Source organism: Sturnus vulgaris, chromosome 6, assembly GCF_052056855.1.
Source record: "Sturnus vulgaris isolate bStuVul1 chromosome 6, bStuVul1.hap1, whole genome shotgun sequence".
NCBI classification, from domain to species: Eukaryota; Metazoa; Chordata; class Aves; order Passeriformes; family Sturnidae; genus Sturnus; species Sturnus vulgaris.
This window is the reverse complement of record NC_142248.1, coordinates 13,097,254-13,111,823: the sequence shown is the minus strand read 5'-3', so window position 1 is coordinate 13,111,823 and position 14,570 is coordinate 13,097,254. Positions and strand designations below refer to the sequence as shown.

General features: G+C 43.4%; 1 protein-coding gene across 5 annotated transcripts in view; it reads left to right on the top strand.

Moving 5' to 3' along the window:
- The window catches only part of RGS6 (regulator of G protein signaling 6), a 253,141-nt gene that overhangs the window by 215,393 nt on the left and 23,178 nt on the right, over positions 1-14,570 (top strand). The gene's annotated exons all lie outside the window — the stretch shown is intronic.

The following is a 14,570-nucleotide window of genomic DNA, read 5'->3' as shown; positions in this document are numbered from 1 at the left end:
GGGGAGATGTTGTGGACCACTTATACAAGGTTAGGCAATGAATTTTTCAAACCAGCATCAAATGCTCTATTTTCCTGATTGCAATCTTGCTCCTTGGGGCCAGCATAGAAGGAATGTACACGAAGTTTCAGGGCAGTCTCCTGTGAATATCAGGCAACTTAAATGCCCTTTTTAAAGCTGAGAAATACAGAAGTACGAAGACATTCTGGCTAAGATGTATTACTTGCTTGGCAGTTGCAGTGAAAAAGAACTTCTTGCATCACCTGAAAAAAATGATGATGGCAAAATTAATGCTAGAGTAGATAGGTGAATAATGGGGGAATTGATTAAATTGGTAAGTAGAAGTACTAAAAATAAGACAAATGTTTAGACAATGAGTGTTTAATTAGAAGAAGACGTGGAGGATTTAGCCTTGAACTGATGAGTTCACAATGTAATTGCCATTCAAAGGGGAGTTGATAAAATCAAGCTGGAGCCCTGGCAGTTAGACTGCAATTTTAGCTCCTTGGCTTAATTTTATTTCAGTGGATTTTTGTAATGACAGATGTCCTCAATTCATCTGTTGTGGTTTATGAACACAGAAATATGAGGCAAAGGTAGACCTTCAGGGCCAGCTATGGTTATCTTGGAGGTTGAATCTATGCCAAGAGAGGATAGCACAATATGGAAGGTGAACCCAGTTACCTTCTTGTATGGTGGGCTTCTGGTAGTTCTCCAAAGGCCAAGCAAGCTGTTTGTGACTGCTTGGCTGGATAGCTGAGAAGGCATTCTAACAAAAGCAGGAAGAACAGGACATTGCTGAAGGGTGTAGTGCCCTGATAGAGTTTTTACTGGCTCATCCTAGAGAAGGGACATTTTTGTTTGCACGTCCACTTCATGGGAGCCAATGTAGATCATCCCAGGTTGCTGTGAATCTCTCAGGTACAGCCATGGTGTTTCTTGCAGGTCAGTCCTGCCACCACTAAGGCTCTTGTCCATGAATCTGCAGCAGCTGCCTTAGCACTCTGGCACCAGGAGCCCATGGGAGCTCCCACACATCCCACATTCCTAGGGACTCAACCAGATACAACTAATCAAAACACCCTCTGGGAGGGGAAAATATGAGTGTTGTCCTGTCCTGTGTACCTTTAGCACAAAGAAGAAAACAACTGAAATGTCCTTGTAAGAACAACAAAAAATTTAGTTTACTCAACAGCACATTCTTTGAATGCCTGCAGGTCTGCAAACTAAGAGGAAGGAAAAGTGTTGGCTGATCTGAGAAAATTAGTTTGCTACTCCTGCAGTGGAAGAATAGGAGAAGGTGATGTAACACTCTAGTCATGACTTGAGAGATCAACAAAATGCCAGTTCTTTATAAAAAGCACAGGAAATGGACACATTGCTGTACTCAGGAAGGCAAGGTATAGCAGAGCACATTCAGGCCAGCCAGTGCTTTATAACAGCAAGTTTAAAGCAAAGCATCATTTGTTATCAGTTGCCTTACAGTCTACATTGATGTGCTTCTTTGCACACCCTTGGCTCCCAGCCCCAAAGAGCTCTCCTAGATGCTGCTCAACCATCTGGTAAGGAAACTAGCCTAGATAAAGACAGGGAGAAAAGGGGCTCTTGGCAAACATGCCTCTCACTTCAAACCTCTTTGTCCCTAGGCCAGTCATGGTTTGAAAGCAAATGGTTCCTTTGATTAAGAAAATCTCAGCTCCAAATCTCAGTCATCAAAGTGCTCCTAATACAAACCTGAATTTGGTGTGCATTTATTATTATAGGCAGACCTCTCTCTGATATGGATTCCTGTTCCACAGAAGCGTTTTGCCATTTCCCCATGCACTGCTGGGCTTGCAGAGAGCTGCCCCTCTTGCTGTGGCTCCTGCAGGTGCCATTGCCCACCCCAATGTACATTGAATACCCAGCTCAAGCTGTGCCAGCACATCTCAGCTCTGAGCAGAGTGTGCCGTGCTGGCTCAGCCTGCACTCCCCTCCCCAGCTGTCCAGTTTGTTGGTGTTTCTGTCCTTGAGCAGCCCAGCACTGCTCCTAGCTCTGTCCTCATCATCAGCTCTGCCAGCTATCTTCATCCACAGCACCTTCTGACATTTTAGTGCTGGGCCCCTCTAGAGGGGAGCCTACCAATTTAGCTGATTATTTTCTGCTCTTAAACAACTGTCCTCAGAGTAAAATATTATGATTATCAAACCATTTTCACTGGGGAACAAAGCAGCTTTTAATACAAGGGGCATCATCAGGAAAGGTCAGTTCAATTAAACAGTGAAGTACTTAGCAGGATGTAAGCTCCCACAGGAGTTATCAGCATCATTGAACAACCAGTGTGGAGCCCTGCAATATGAAGGAGGCACCACCAGCTCTGGAAAGTAAATAGGTTTGGGTCCATCTGAATGGTCTCTTTTGGCTAATGAAGCTGCTGACAGCCAAAGTAATTCATCTTTACATGGGAACACAGAGCTGTGAGTGTGACAATTATGGCTTATCTGTACAACACGTTATTAGTTTTTTAACCATTCCTCCCCTACCCCATCAAGCATCTACTTGCCTCCCCTGAAATGCATTTCTGCCTTCAGAAAATCTTTAATCCCTTCCTCAGTCCCTTGCTGTTGGGAGCTACTATCACTAGGATGCATTGTTTCCTCACAGTAGTGTTTGTAGGGACATTCAGTCTACATTTACTGGTAGCCTTCAGAGCTAGGTGTACCAGAGTCAGGTAAGCCACATAGTTGTCTTTGGAATTCCTTTCCTGTTTTCTTTGTTTAGTTTTATTCTTTAATAAATAAAATAGAGTTTTAGATTGATATTCCTTTACCTGAACTAACCAGCTGTTGTTTCTATGAAGATGATTCAGGGAAATTCAGATCTAATCCAGGCTCAGTTAGGGATTTTAACTGTTCTTTGCAGATCTTTGGCTAATCCCAGAGCAGATTTAGACCACAATGCTAAATTCCAGTCAGCTCAAACCAGAAATGTACCTGTCCCAGATTTGAAGCATAGCATAATGTGGGACAGAAGGGACCTTTAAAGCTCGTCTAGTCCAGCTCCTCTGAAATGAGCAGGGTACATCTTCAACTAGATCAGGTTTCTCAGAGCCCCGTTCAACTTGACCTTGAATGTTCCCAGAGATGGGGCATCCACCACGTCTCTGGACAATCTTGGCCAGGGTTATCTGGTGTCCATTATCTGCATTGTATAAACTTTCTTCTTTAAACCTAATCTTGAGATTTGAACCAAGTTCATGCTCTCAGCTGTCCCATGTGTAGTTCAGTTTGTTCTGGACTGTGATAGAGATACGAATCCTTGCAGGATTTATCAATGATCACTCATCAGTTTGCATTCTGGTCGTATTAGGAAGCTCAAGGTGCTGACAGAACTTGACAGGATCCTGTTGAATTCAAAGCCAAACTCCAAGTTTAAGAAAGGATCTCTTGGAAGTGAAATGTTATTTTTTACCAAGAAGGGAAAATGAGGAGTGACTTCTAGCTTTGTGTTTTCAAGCATGTACAGAATGTGAAAGGCCTGGTGTCTATTCAGTGGGCATAGAGAACTCCTTTTGTAGGTCTTGAGCAAAATCACAGCGTGAAAGGAAGATGCGAAAATAATCATTCATCGTATGTCTGTATTATCTTTCATGTAATAACTTGGAGAAACATTATTCCTATTTTCTTAAAGTTTTGCTCAGTTGTCCCAGTTGCATGTGTGTAGAGGACAATGACTAAGAATTGGTTAGCAGTGCAGGCAGCCAGCAAGGAGAGAGACATGGGGCAGACCAAGGTGCTCTGCCTCTAAGAGGGGATCAAGTCCACCTGAACCAGTGCTGCTCAGAGACCTTGAGCCTTCACTGTGGGGAATTGAAAGCACTGCTATATTACATCAGTATTTACACATGAATGGTGTGCCCAGGGCTCCTGGGGGGGTTTGACAGCTTGTACCTTCCTCTGGAGGTTAGGGACTGCACAAGGACTTGACCTTTATTCCCTTCTCCTTCTTTGGCTCTGATTCTGTGGGACTGGCGGAAAAACTCCTTCCTTACACTGTACTCTGGTTCTCCTCCTTGTATTTGGGTTATGGTGACTGTAGAAAACACACAGAGTCTTATTGTTGTGTATTTGTTACACTTAGAAGCAAAAGTGCAAGCTCCCGCCCTTGTGGATTTCACAAAAAAACCTACAACTGAATCTAAAATCAAAAGCCCCACAAATACAGCCAGAAGAGCAGTTAGGTGTCTGGAGCAAAAATAGCAAAGTAATGGTGGAGGCTTATGCTGGTGTGCCTGATGCTGTGCAAAGCAGGAGACAAAAGACTGGAAGCAGGGGTTTACATAAGAGCAGATATTCTGTGCTATTATTTTCCTGTTTTGGTTTGTTGGGAGTTTTTTCAAAATGTATGTTTGCACCACACATCAGAAAATACTTCTTTTATCTTCTGCCTTCCATTTTAATTTGTGGTTTAGCAGTCATATTATATGAAAAGCATCTACCATCCAGCTTTTGTCTTGCTGTTCTCTTTCTGTCTCTGAAGACATCAGGGATCAAACTACTGTCTAAGCTAATGTTCTTCTGTCACACACAGGCAGAAAAAGGGCCAGGAAAAAGTTACAAGTGACCTCTCTCCTTGCAGACTCAGTGACAGAAGGCAACAGATCTCTCAAAATGAAAGATCATGGGAATAGGGTAACAAGAACAGTCAGCATATTCCCACAGGACAATAGTCCGCCTGTTATTCAGGGTGCTGATCCTGCCAAGCTGTCTAAAACTACATGCATGAGTATTAACAGTGCCTCAGTGACAGACATTTCCTACCTCCAAAAAATACCTTTAGATAGATTACATGAGAAAGCCTCTAGCTTGCTCAGAAATTGAATTCAGCACTCAGACTCTGGGACTCTTCTATCAGTAGTGTGCATTGTGCTTCTTGAAAGCAAGAAACAACTGCATGTCAGATCCAGAGCAAGAGAATTTCCTCTTCATGTGAAGGTCAGGAAGCTGCTGATACTGTTTCTTTTCTCCCAAATAGGGAGTGAAAGTGCTTGGAAGTGTATCCTTTCATCTAATCAAGAAGCCAGAACTCTAGGAGTCCATTTCTCATGGACTTTGGGGTTATGGTCTCTTCCTGCTAAACTCATGTGCAGCACGAACCCTGTAGTCTTTAATTTTTTTAAGGGGTTGTTACCTTTTTAAATGTTCACACTCTATCAGCAAAATTTCATATCTCTGCTCAGCCCACAGCAGGTATGAATGTGGGCTGTAAGGATGGGACTTGTTGGCAAACAGTTAAAAGATTTCAATATACATTTGGACTCTGAGATCTTGAGCTCAACAACTTAACAGCAGCCCAAGATGACATAGCAGCAGATATCTTACAGTGAAAATGTTGATGAGGCATGGAAAATTGTTTATATATCCAGTATGTGTTCTCTAGGTAGGCATCCAAGCAGGGTTGGTGCTCCCTATCTCAGCATAGCCACCTTTACTCAGAAGCTATGTTCTGTTTGTTTCTGTAGGGCTGTATCCTGCTCTGTCACCATCTCCTGTGGACACAGAATGCCCCATTGAAATAGTATTTCCTTCTGCTGCTTAAGGGGTTCTGCATGTTCTTCTCCTTGGTACAGTTGAGCTTTTTGGCAGGATTTTTCATGGAGAGAACAAGGAGGAAGCAGCTGACAGCCTGCAGATGTCAGGGTGTTGACCAAAAGATTAAGTAGTTACACCTCATAGCTGTACCACAGCATGCACAAGGAGGGAAAAACCTCATCTTCATTGATGTGACTCCTACATATTGTATTATTTGGAAAAGAAATACCAGTCTCCTGAATGCTACAGAAGGTTGTCCCCTCCTCCCAGGAAAACCTTTTCACTCTGGCCTTTTGCCAGTAGGCAGGATTTGGCCCATATTGAGAGAATCAGCCTCTTAGCCATGATCATTGTTCTCAAAACCTAAAGCTGCTCATATGGCGTTAGACTCCTGGCAGCCCACTCTTGTCTCCCAGGATAGCCCTTGCTATATTTAGGACTAAATCCTCCTGCAGTACCAGGCTGACCCCTTAACTGCACAGCACTCAACAACTCTTTGCCTCTAGTCCTCTGCACTGTGTCTGCCTTAGACCCTCGACAGCTCTGCCCTCACATTTGTGTTTGAAAATATGAAGCAAACCAGTTGTCTCATCAATTTACAGAGGAGCCATAGCTAAATTTATGTGTTACTTTTATCAATGTGCTTTTCCATGAAAGATTTACATTGTGTTTCCAACTATGTATCTACAGGGCTAAACAAAGGATTTCTGTGTATTACTCAAAATGAGCCCTCATTGCTTACAGTTATCCCTCTTTGCTAAGGCTCTTTCTTACATTCCTGTGCCTTCAGCCCAGTGTAATTTCATTTGTGGGCTGAAAAAAAAATTATGCTTTTTAGTTTAGCAGGGAGGTTAGTATATATTACAGGATAATTATTCATCTTTTTTTCCCCTTAGTAGTAAAAGCAATTTGGTTGAGCGTGAAGAAAATGCACCAGCTAAAACTTGGTATAAATTATCACATCCCTTGAATACTTAAGAGGGGCAAAAAAGATACTGCTCAGATTTTCCAGAGCTATTCACTCTTAGGCCAAGACCCTTATGTGCCATTTAGCAACCCGAAGCTTTTCTCTTCCAATTATAAATCCAGGAAAGCCTTGCAGTCCTGCAGCAGCTGGAGCACCCAGTCCCAGCTGGCCCTGCTAGATGGCAGCACTGCCGGGTACCAGAGAGGCTCCGGGAAGGGGCTCACCCTGGATAGTGCAGGCAGGCAGCTCAAACCGACACTACAGCATTTTTGAGAAGAGTGAAATCCTAAATGCAGAGACCAGAATAAGCAGATCCAGGAGCGCTCTTAGTGGGGATTTGGAAACATTGAAGGGAATTGGAATAAAACATACGTTTCCCTGCTTTCTCACTCCCACTGGTGTTTTCCCATCAAGTTCAATCAGGGCAAATGTGAAAGTCTCTTCTGCAGCTTCTTCACTGTTTGCCTCATCTCGACTGTGCCTGCTACCAAATACTTCCGCTTCCAGAGCTGATGCAGTAATTTTTACTGCTTTTTCTAAAGTGCATTTTAGCACCATCAGTTAGGTTGGATGCAGTTGATCATAATTGCTCCTAAAAAGTGTTGCATTCAGTTTTGGCACAAGTAACTGTTTAAAGAGGAGTAGGTCTCCTTTCCTTTCTTTGGCTTTTTGGAAGATCCTGGTGGCAGTGTGGTAGGGGGTCCTGCTGGTCAAACAGGACTCTCGAGGATGAACTGGGAAGAGTACAGCAGAGTTAACAGGGCACATCTCTTACAACCCGTGGATAGCAGGCTTTGCTGACTGCAGTATGTGTGTGTGCTGGCACAGGGGTTAACCTCAGCTCCTGCCACAAAAGTCTGTGCAGAGCAGAGGTGCCGACAGACAGGCACTAGACTGCTGCCAAGTCTAATTGGAAGGTGCAGCAGTCGCACACCATGTGCTTGCAGAAGTGTTTGCTTTCTCCTTCCCACGTCCTCTTTGTGCTATAGAGACAGCTCTTCCAAAAACAAACTACAGGCAGGTTCTCAGCTGGCATCTCTTCCCATCCTTCCTGCAAAGGCCACAAGGCCTTCACTCAGGCAGCACTCTCTCGTGTGTGAATCTGCAGTAAATTCCTCCCCAGTGCCAGGCATACAGGTAGCACAAATATTAGCATTCATTGCAGTATGCTGTTATTTATTTAGTTGCTTAATCTACTGCTTTACATTGCTTGTGGCCTTTTCTTTTAATGGATTTGTCTGACCTGCTGCAAATCTCCTCTGCAGCTGGCCAGAGGTTTGGCTGCATGCTTGCAATACAAGAGGGGTTTCCATATCAGTTCTCACTAGTTAATAGTGTTGGTGACAGGGTGAAGGAGTGCTCCAAAAGACAGCTACAGCAAGGTTTCTTACCAGTTTATGAAAGGCAAAGTGGACCCTTGCAGCTCAAGTGCATCTTAATAGCTATCTAGCCTTAGTGTAAACCCCCAAAATGAGCTAAAGATCATGGAATAGAATCATTTAAGTAGGAAAACACCTCCAAGATCATGAAGTACAACCTTTGACCAAACACCACAATGTCAATTAAATTGCAGCACTAAGTGCCACCTCAATTAATTTCTTGAACGCTTCCAGGGCTGGTGACTCCCTGATGTCCAATCTGAACTTCTGCTGGTATAGCTTGAGGCCATTTCTTTTCATCCTGTCGCTGGCTGCCTTGGAGAAGAGGCTGACCCCCACCTGGCTACTCCCTCCTTTCAGACAGTTGTAGAATTAGAAGGTCTTCTCTGAGTCTCCTTTTCTCCAGGCTGAACAGCCCCAGCTCCCTCAGCTGCTCCTCATATGAGTGACTTTCTAGACCCATCACCATTTTCATTGCCCTTTTCTGGACATGCTCCAGCACCTCAATTTCTTTCTTGCAGTGAGGGGCTCAAAACTGGGCACAGGGTTAGAGGTGTGGCCTCACCAGTGCTGAGCACAGGGGGACAATCACTGCCCTGCTCCTCCTGGCCACACTATTGCTGATCCAGGCCAGGATGCCATTGGCCTTCTTGGCCACCTGGGCACAGCTGGCTCATGTTCAGCTGCTGTAGGCCAGCACCCCCAGGTCCTTTCCTGCCAGGCAGCTTTCCAGTCACTCGTCCCCCAGCCTAAAGCACTGCCTGGGGCTGTTGTGACCCAAGTGCAGGACCTGGCACTTGACCTTGCTGAACCTCTTACCACTGGCCTTGGCCAATTGATCCAGCCTGTCCAGATCCCTCTGCAGAGTCTTCCTGCCTTCCAACAGATTAACACTTCCACTCAGCTTAGTGTCATCTGTGAATTGGCTGATGGTGCACTAGGTCCCCTCATCCAAATCATCAATACAGACATTAAACAGGGCTGACTCCAATACTAAGCCCCAGAGTCACCACTGGTGACTGGCCTCCAAGATGCAACTCCATTGACCACCACTCTCTCAGCCCAGCCATTCTGATAGTTTTTAAGTCAACAAAGAGTGTACCTCTCCAAACTGGGGGCTGCCACCTTCTCCAGGAGAAGGCCATAGGAGACTGTATTGAAGTCTTTGCTGAAGTCCAGGTAGACTTAATCCACACCCTTTTCCTCATCCACCAGATAGGTCACCTGGTTATAAAAGGAGATCAGGTTGGTCAGGCAGGACATGCTTTTTCTATCCCCATCTGGCTGGGCCTGATCTCTTGGTTGTTCTGTACATGCTGTGTAATGGTAGTCAAGATGATCTGTTCCATAAATGTGCTAAATGGGAAACCTGTGCTTGAAGTGAGCAAAGAATTTGTCATTTCTCCTTATTCCCCATCTGAAGTTTGCAGTTGTGTTTAGGCACAAACAGGGAAAAATTTCTATCAGCAAATTCAAATTTAAGGGCTTTCTGCAACTTAGCTGGTGTTCAGAGTTCTTGAGAACGTTGTGCTTGGCCTTCATAGCTCCAAAAATATCTCAAGCCTGTCACAAAATATCAAGATGGGTAAAATACTGGTGAAATTATGAATGGATGTTTAACCACAGATTCTGTTCTTGTCTCATATACACAAACCAGAGGAAAGAACTAAGGTTTTCTGCTAAAAAGAAACATTCTTAACAGAGAACATAATTCCTGTGATCTATCACGTGCCTTGTGTGAGTCAGATGTTATTACTTTTTTATCATTCAGGATTTTTACCCACATTTTTTCTTGACTGCTCCCAAGGTTCTGCTTATCTGGCAGCCGTGCCCTCCTCAGGGTCACTGTGCTTTGACTGTGAGGGGGAAGAGACCTGAGATCACATTGCAGCACATCGATTTGGAGCAGGTGCAGCTTTGAGATGGTTTCTGCTATCTCAGCCACCTCCCACATTCCCATCTGGATTGCAAACTTTATTTTTTCTTCCCCCTTTCCACTCTTGTCAGGAATAATTTACAATGCCTGTCCTTCATCTCTTTCCAAAGGTAAAGCTTGTGGAAGGAAAATAGCCGAGAGATGCTGAACCTTATCAGGGTTTATTTCCCTGCACTTAAGCTGTCAGCTGTCAAGGGTGGGATTTTCTGTTGGTTTCACATAATTGTGGAAGAGAATTTTTTTGTGATTTATCTCACTGATTCCTTTTTTCCTAGAAAGGACAATATTTTTCCCTTTTAAATGTACCGTTTGTTCTTCTTTATATCATATAATGGTTGTGGCAAGTGGAATAGTTATGTTGTCTGAAGTGTAACTCTCATGACAGAAGACCAGGTACAGAGAGGATGCTCAGTGAAGCTGGACAGCCCCCAGGACCACTGCATATTTTTCCCTACCATGGAGGAGATGTGATTCAGGTACATAAGACACAAAAGTGGGTCTGCCTTTTTCTCACATGCAAGCAGATCCCTTTGCCTCTGTTGCCTTGGTTCAAGAACTGGGAAACAACAGTCATGGGGATGTCTGACAGTAAACCCGCTCTGCTTGCAGGAATCTTGTAAGGGACTTTTTTTACTTTCTGGAGAAGAAATCCACTGTACTTACAAAAGCAGGCTCTTGTGTCACTCTCCGTGTTAGACTGACATTTCCCAATGTGCATCCCTTGTCACAGAGGAGTATTAGTACAGCTGGCACTCATCAGCAGCATGCTGTGTGAGGAACTGAGTGACTGGTCAGCTCAAAAAGCCAGCTTGCCAGGGCTCCCTCACACGTGTCAAGTCAGTCCCTGTCTCCACTTACAGCTGCCACTGCAGTGGCCAGAGATGGCAGCTTGGTGCTCAGAAAGAGCTGGCAAGGCTGCAGGGGAGACCAGTGGGACACGTGATGGCTGTCAACTGCTGGCCAAATACTAAAATACTTTTTTCCTGCATTTCATCTGGTTTTATAAGCTACCTTGTTTAATTGCTTTAATAGATCACTTGGGCAGTTTCGTTAGATGATTGTTTTAAATCCTTGGGTTTGCAATGTAACTCCCTAAATGATTGCTGTCTTAGGGCTGGAGCAGGGAGCTGTGAGACTGAGCCATACTTGGGAAGGGATACACAGCAATGGCTAGGAGAGGCTACACCACCTAGATGCAATGGTCCTCCCTGCTCTTAGGGCACAGGAACATCCCATGGCACTTTTAAAGAAGTGTTGCAGTGATAATTCTGGACAGACTGCTCACAGTGCAAGAGACTGGAATGTCCAGAGCTGCAGCTGCATTGTTAAAAATTACACAGGTAGTGCATTTACTTTTTCTATTTAGAGAACCAGCAGTAGTGAGCTTATTACCCTGTAATAAACCACAAAATGGAGAATTATCTCAGTGTACGGATGGAAAAGCTCATATTTCTTACCAGTACTGTCATATAATATCAGGGAGATTGTGCATGTTTACAAAGTGTATTGCACTGGGAGATTTCAGTCTTTGATGTGGGTGTCCTTTCTTTCCACCACGTGATAAAAAGGTGCAAAAAACCAGCTTCTCAGTAAAATAAGAAGTGAGAGACCAGTGGGTTGCAATGATCCAAAGTGAGCTAAAAAAATCCATGACAGAGAAGGACAAGACAATTTGCACAAGTTGCACAGAGCAACTAAATCCAAGCCCACACCTCTGCCTGTTGCTCAGGCTTCCACAGAAGTATATGATCAGTTTTTAGACCTCCAGTAGCCTTCAATGTATTTATGAAATGAGGACATGCTAAACACTAGCTGTAGGTTCTCCCTAGGAAGTTGCAGACTCCAGAAAACATAAGAGAAAATGGCTTGATGGCAAAGAACAGAGTAGGCTGCAGATCAAAACAAATGTTCCAGCCACTGGCTTTTCCCATCCTGCAGCTAGATTTGGTGTGTAAGTGGGCTGGACATACACCACAGCTACAATTTTAGCAGAAATCTTCATCGTGCAGTCTCAGTAGGGATTTTCACCATAGCAATGCAAGTTGTCCTGTACTGTTGCAAATTGGAAGGCAGTCTTTGCTGATCTAAGCAACTGGCTCAGATTTCCAGTAGGTACTTCAGAAATGCAGCATTGTAAAATAAATTACTAGTGCATCATTCATGCCTTCAGTCTAGAGATTGTTGAAAGCAAGCTCTTTAAATTCTGACATTTAAAAAGTAAATTTTGCTTCTGAAGCTATGCATGTCCCTTCTTTTCCTATGCCCAACCTTCTTTCTTCATTAGCATTCAAAGCCTAGGAATACTTATCCCCCGTTTGATTATATCTGTGGTGAACAGCTGAAAGGTAGCAGAGTTGCTGCTTAGTGATTCCAAGATGTGAAAAGCAGAGAAAATGCTTCATACCAATTAGCTAACTGCAGGGCTGTTGCTGTGCAATAGCCCTATTTCAGGGAAGGGCTTCAGTTAAGAAGGCAGCTTTGTGTGGTTTATTTCATCTCAGGATTGAAGCAATTTTCCTTCTGACTGCCAGATACTGACTTTATACTGTTTTAAGGTCAAGTACATGAAGTTGTCTTGACATAAGCAAGAATGATAGTTGTTGCTGGCATGCAGGTGGATCGTATGGCCAGCCTCATGTGTTCTCCTTTACCTCTGTGTGGCAGTGAAACCTGGAAGTTATTTTCCAAAAATGGTATCATGTTTCAGACCAGACTCAGTTGTCTGACCACTGGTAAAGAAACCACTTGAAGCCCAAAGACAGGGAAAAATGTTAATATAAGTTTTTCAAAATGTTAATATAAATATCCCTCTCACCGACCATGTTGCCTCAGCCACAGCACCTTCCTGCTCACCTCAGCACCTGCATGTACTGGTGGCTGCAAACAGGACCACTAAGAGGATGAAGGCTCTGGAGACCCCTCAGGCCCTTTACTGTTGATGGGCTACAAGGTGCCCACTTACTCATCAGTCTCCTCATGGTCCTGGAAAAGCACCAGTTAGGTGGGTTTGTTTCCCAAGTAGTTACAAAGAACTCATTAGGAGGACATGGCATCTCCTTGGAAACCTTAAGTGGTAGCAGTACAGGCAAACTGGTTGAGGTGTGGTTGGGTTTAAATCAAGAGTCCTGAATTTATGACACTTGATATATTTAGGAGAGAACTGATGGTGAAAATCCTTATTCACACGAGAGAATAGAAACCTTTTAATGATCATATCCATGATGTGCATTATTTTTCTTCTCCTTGTCTTAGGGTGTACTTGGCCCATTCTATCCTGCATAAATAGAACAAATGTCCCACAGCTGGATGTCAAATCTCATGGCAATGCTGTACATGAGAAGTATGAAACTGTGCCTACCATGTGTTTTTTCTGAAGCAAGAAGGGTGACAGTTGCTAAATAGCTTTATGTGAAACATAAAAATATAAAGCATATAGATAGCTTTTTATGTCAGCAGCAGTTGACAGAACAAGAGGACACAGTCTTAAGCTGCACCAAGGGAAACATAGGTTGGATATTAGGGAAAAGTTTTTTATGGAAAGAGTGATCAAGTACTAGAATTGTCTGCCCGGGGAGGTGGTAAAGTCACCATCCCTGGATGTGTTTAAAAAAAGACTGGATGTGGCACTCAGTGACATGGTCTAGTTGAGGTGTTAGGACATGGGTTGGACTCTATGATCTTGGAGTTCTCTTCCAACCTAGTGGTTTTGTGATGAACAATTCTGTTGCAAAATCTTGTGCTGTCCTTTGGCTAGATAATGCTGCACAAAGTAGGATCTGTCAAGATTAAAAGCAAGTATGGAAATTAACCAGTAAAAATTGTTCCACACCAGGATGTAGCTCAAATAATACATTTATGTTGTGTCGAAGGAAAACCAGTGGCCCTCATAGGACTATACCAAATAGTGTAAGAAAGCTGAATTAAGCAGTTCTTCTGTGTATAGACAGGTCATTGCTAATTACCCATGATGATGAGGATAAGGGAATTCTGCTTGGTTTGTTAACACACTGAAATAAGCTAAGCAACTTCTGTCTGGTTTGATTCTTCTAAAGTTTCATGTACAATGGCTTTAGGGCAGGGGAGAATATTTCACGTTGTATAATTCGCTATAGATAAAACTGCTCATTAACTCTATAAAAGTGCTTCCTTGGGCAAAGTCTAAGAAAAAGGTCCAAGGTGCCTGTTTTTCTCTTGAGCTCTTTTAGTGTGTTCTCTGTTATTATTTGGTCAAAGTATTTTGATTTGATTTTCTTGATGTTTGGGATAATATCTTCTGTAAATCCAGGGATAACTAGGAGAAAAGCTGACTGTGTTAAGGGATTCTCAGCAGGAAAGTAAAGCTTAGCAAGGAAATTAGAAAAGAGTATGTATTAAGTTCTGCTGCAATGAAACACCACTTTGTAAATTTGAGGATACACATAGTTAAGTGCTCACAGAGAAACTAGTAACAGCAGTTTGACTTAAGAGAAGATCCTAAAAGAGAGATTCATCCAACTTTATACACATGATGTAGCCATCCACATTGGAGCTAGTCATATATTCCCTGCATAGTCACCACAGATACAGGCTTTTTCAGGACGTTAACACATTGGTTTACTTGAGTGCATGTCTAAAGTGGAGCTGAAATGTATGCAAGTATCAGTTCCCTTCCATGAACAGGAAGGGAGTGCTGGGTGATTGTTCAAGTATCTGTAACTGGTAAAATGAAACCTAATCT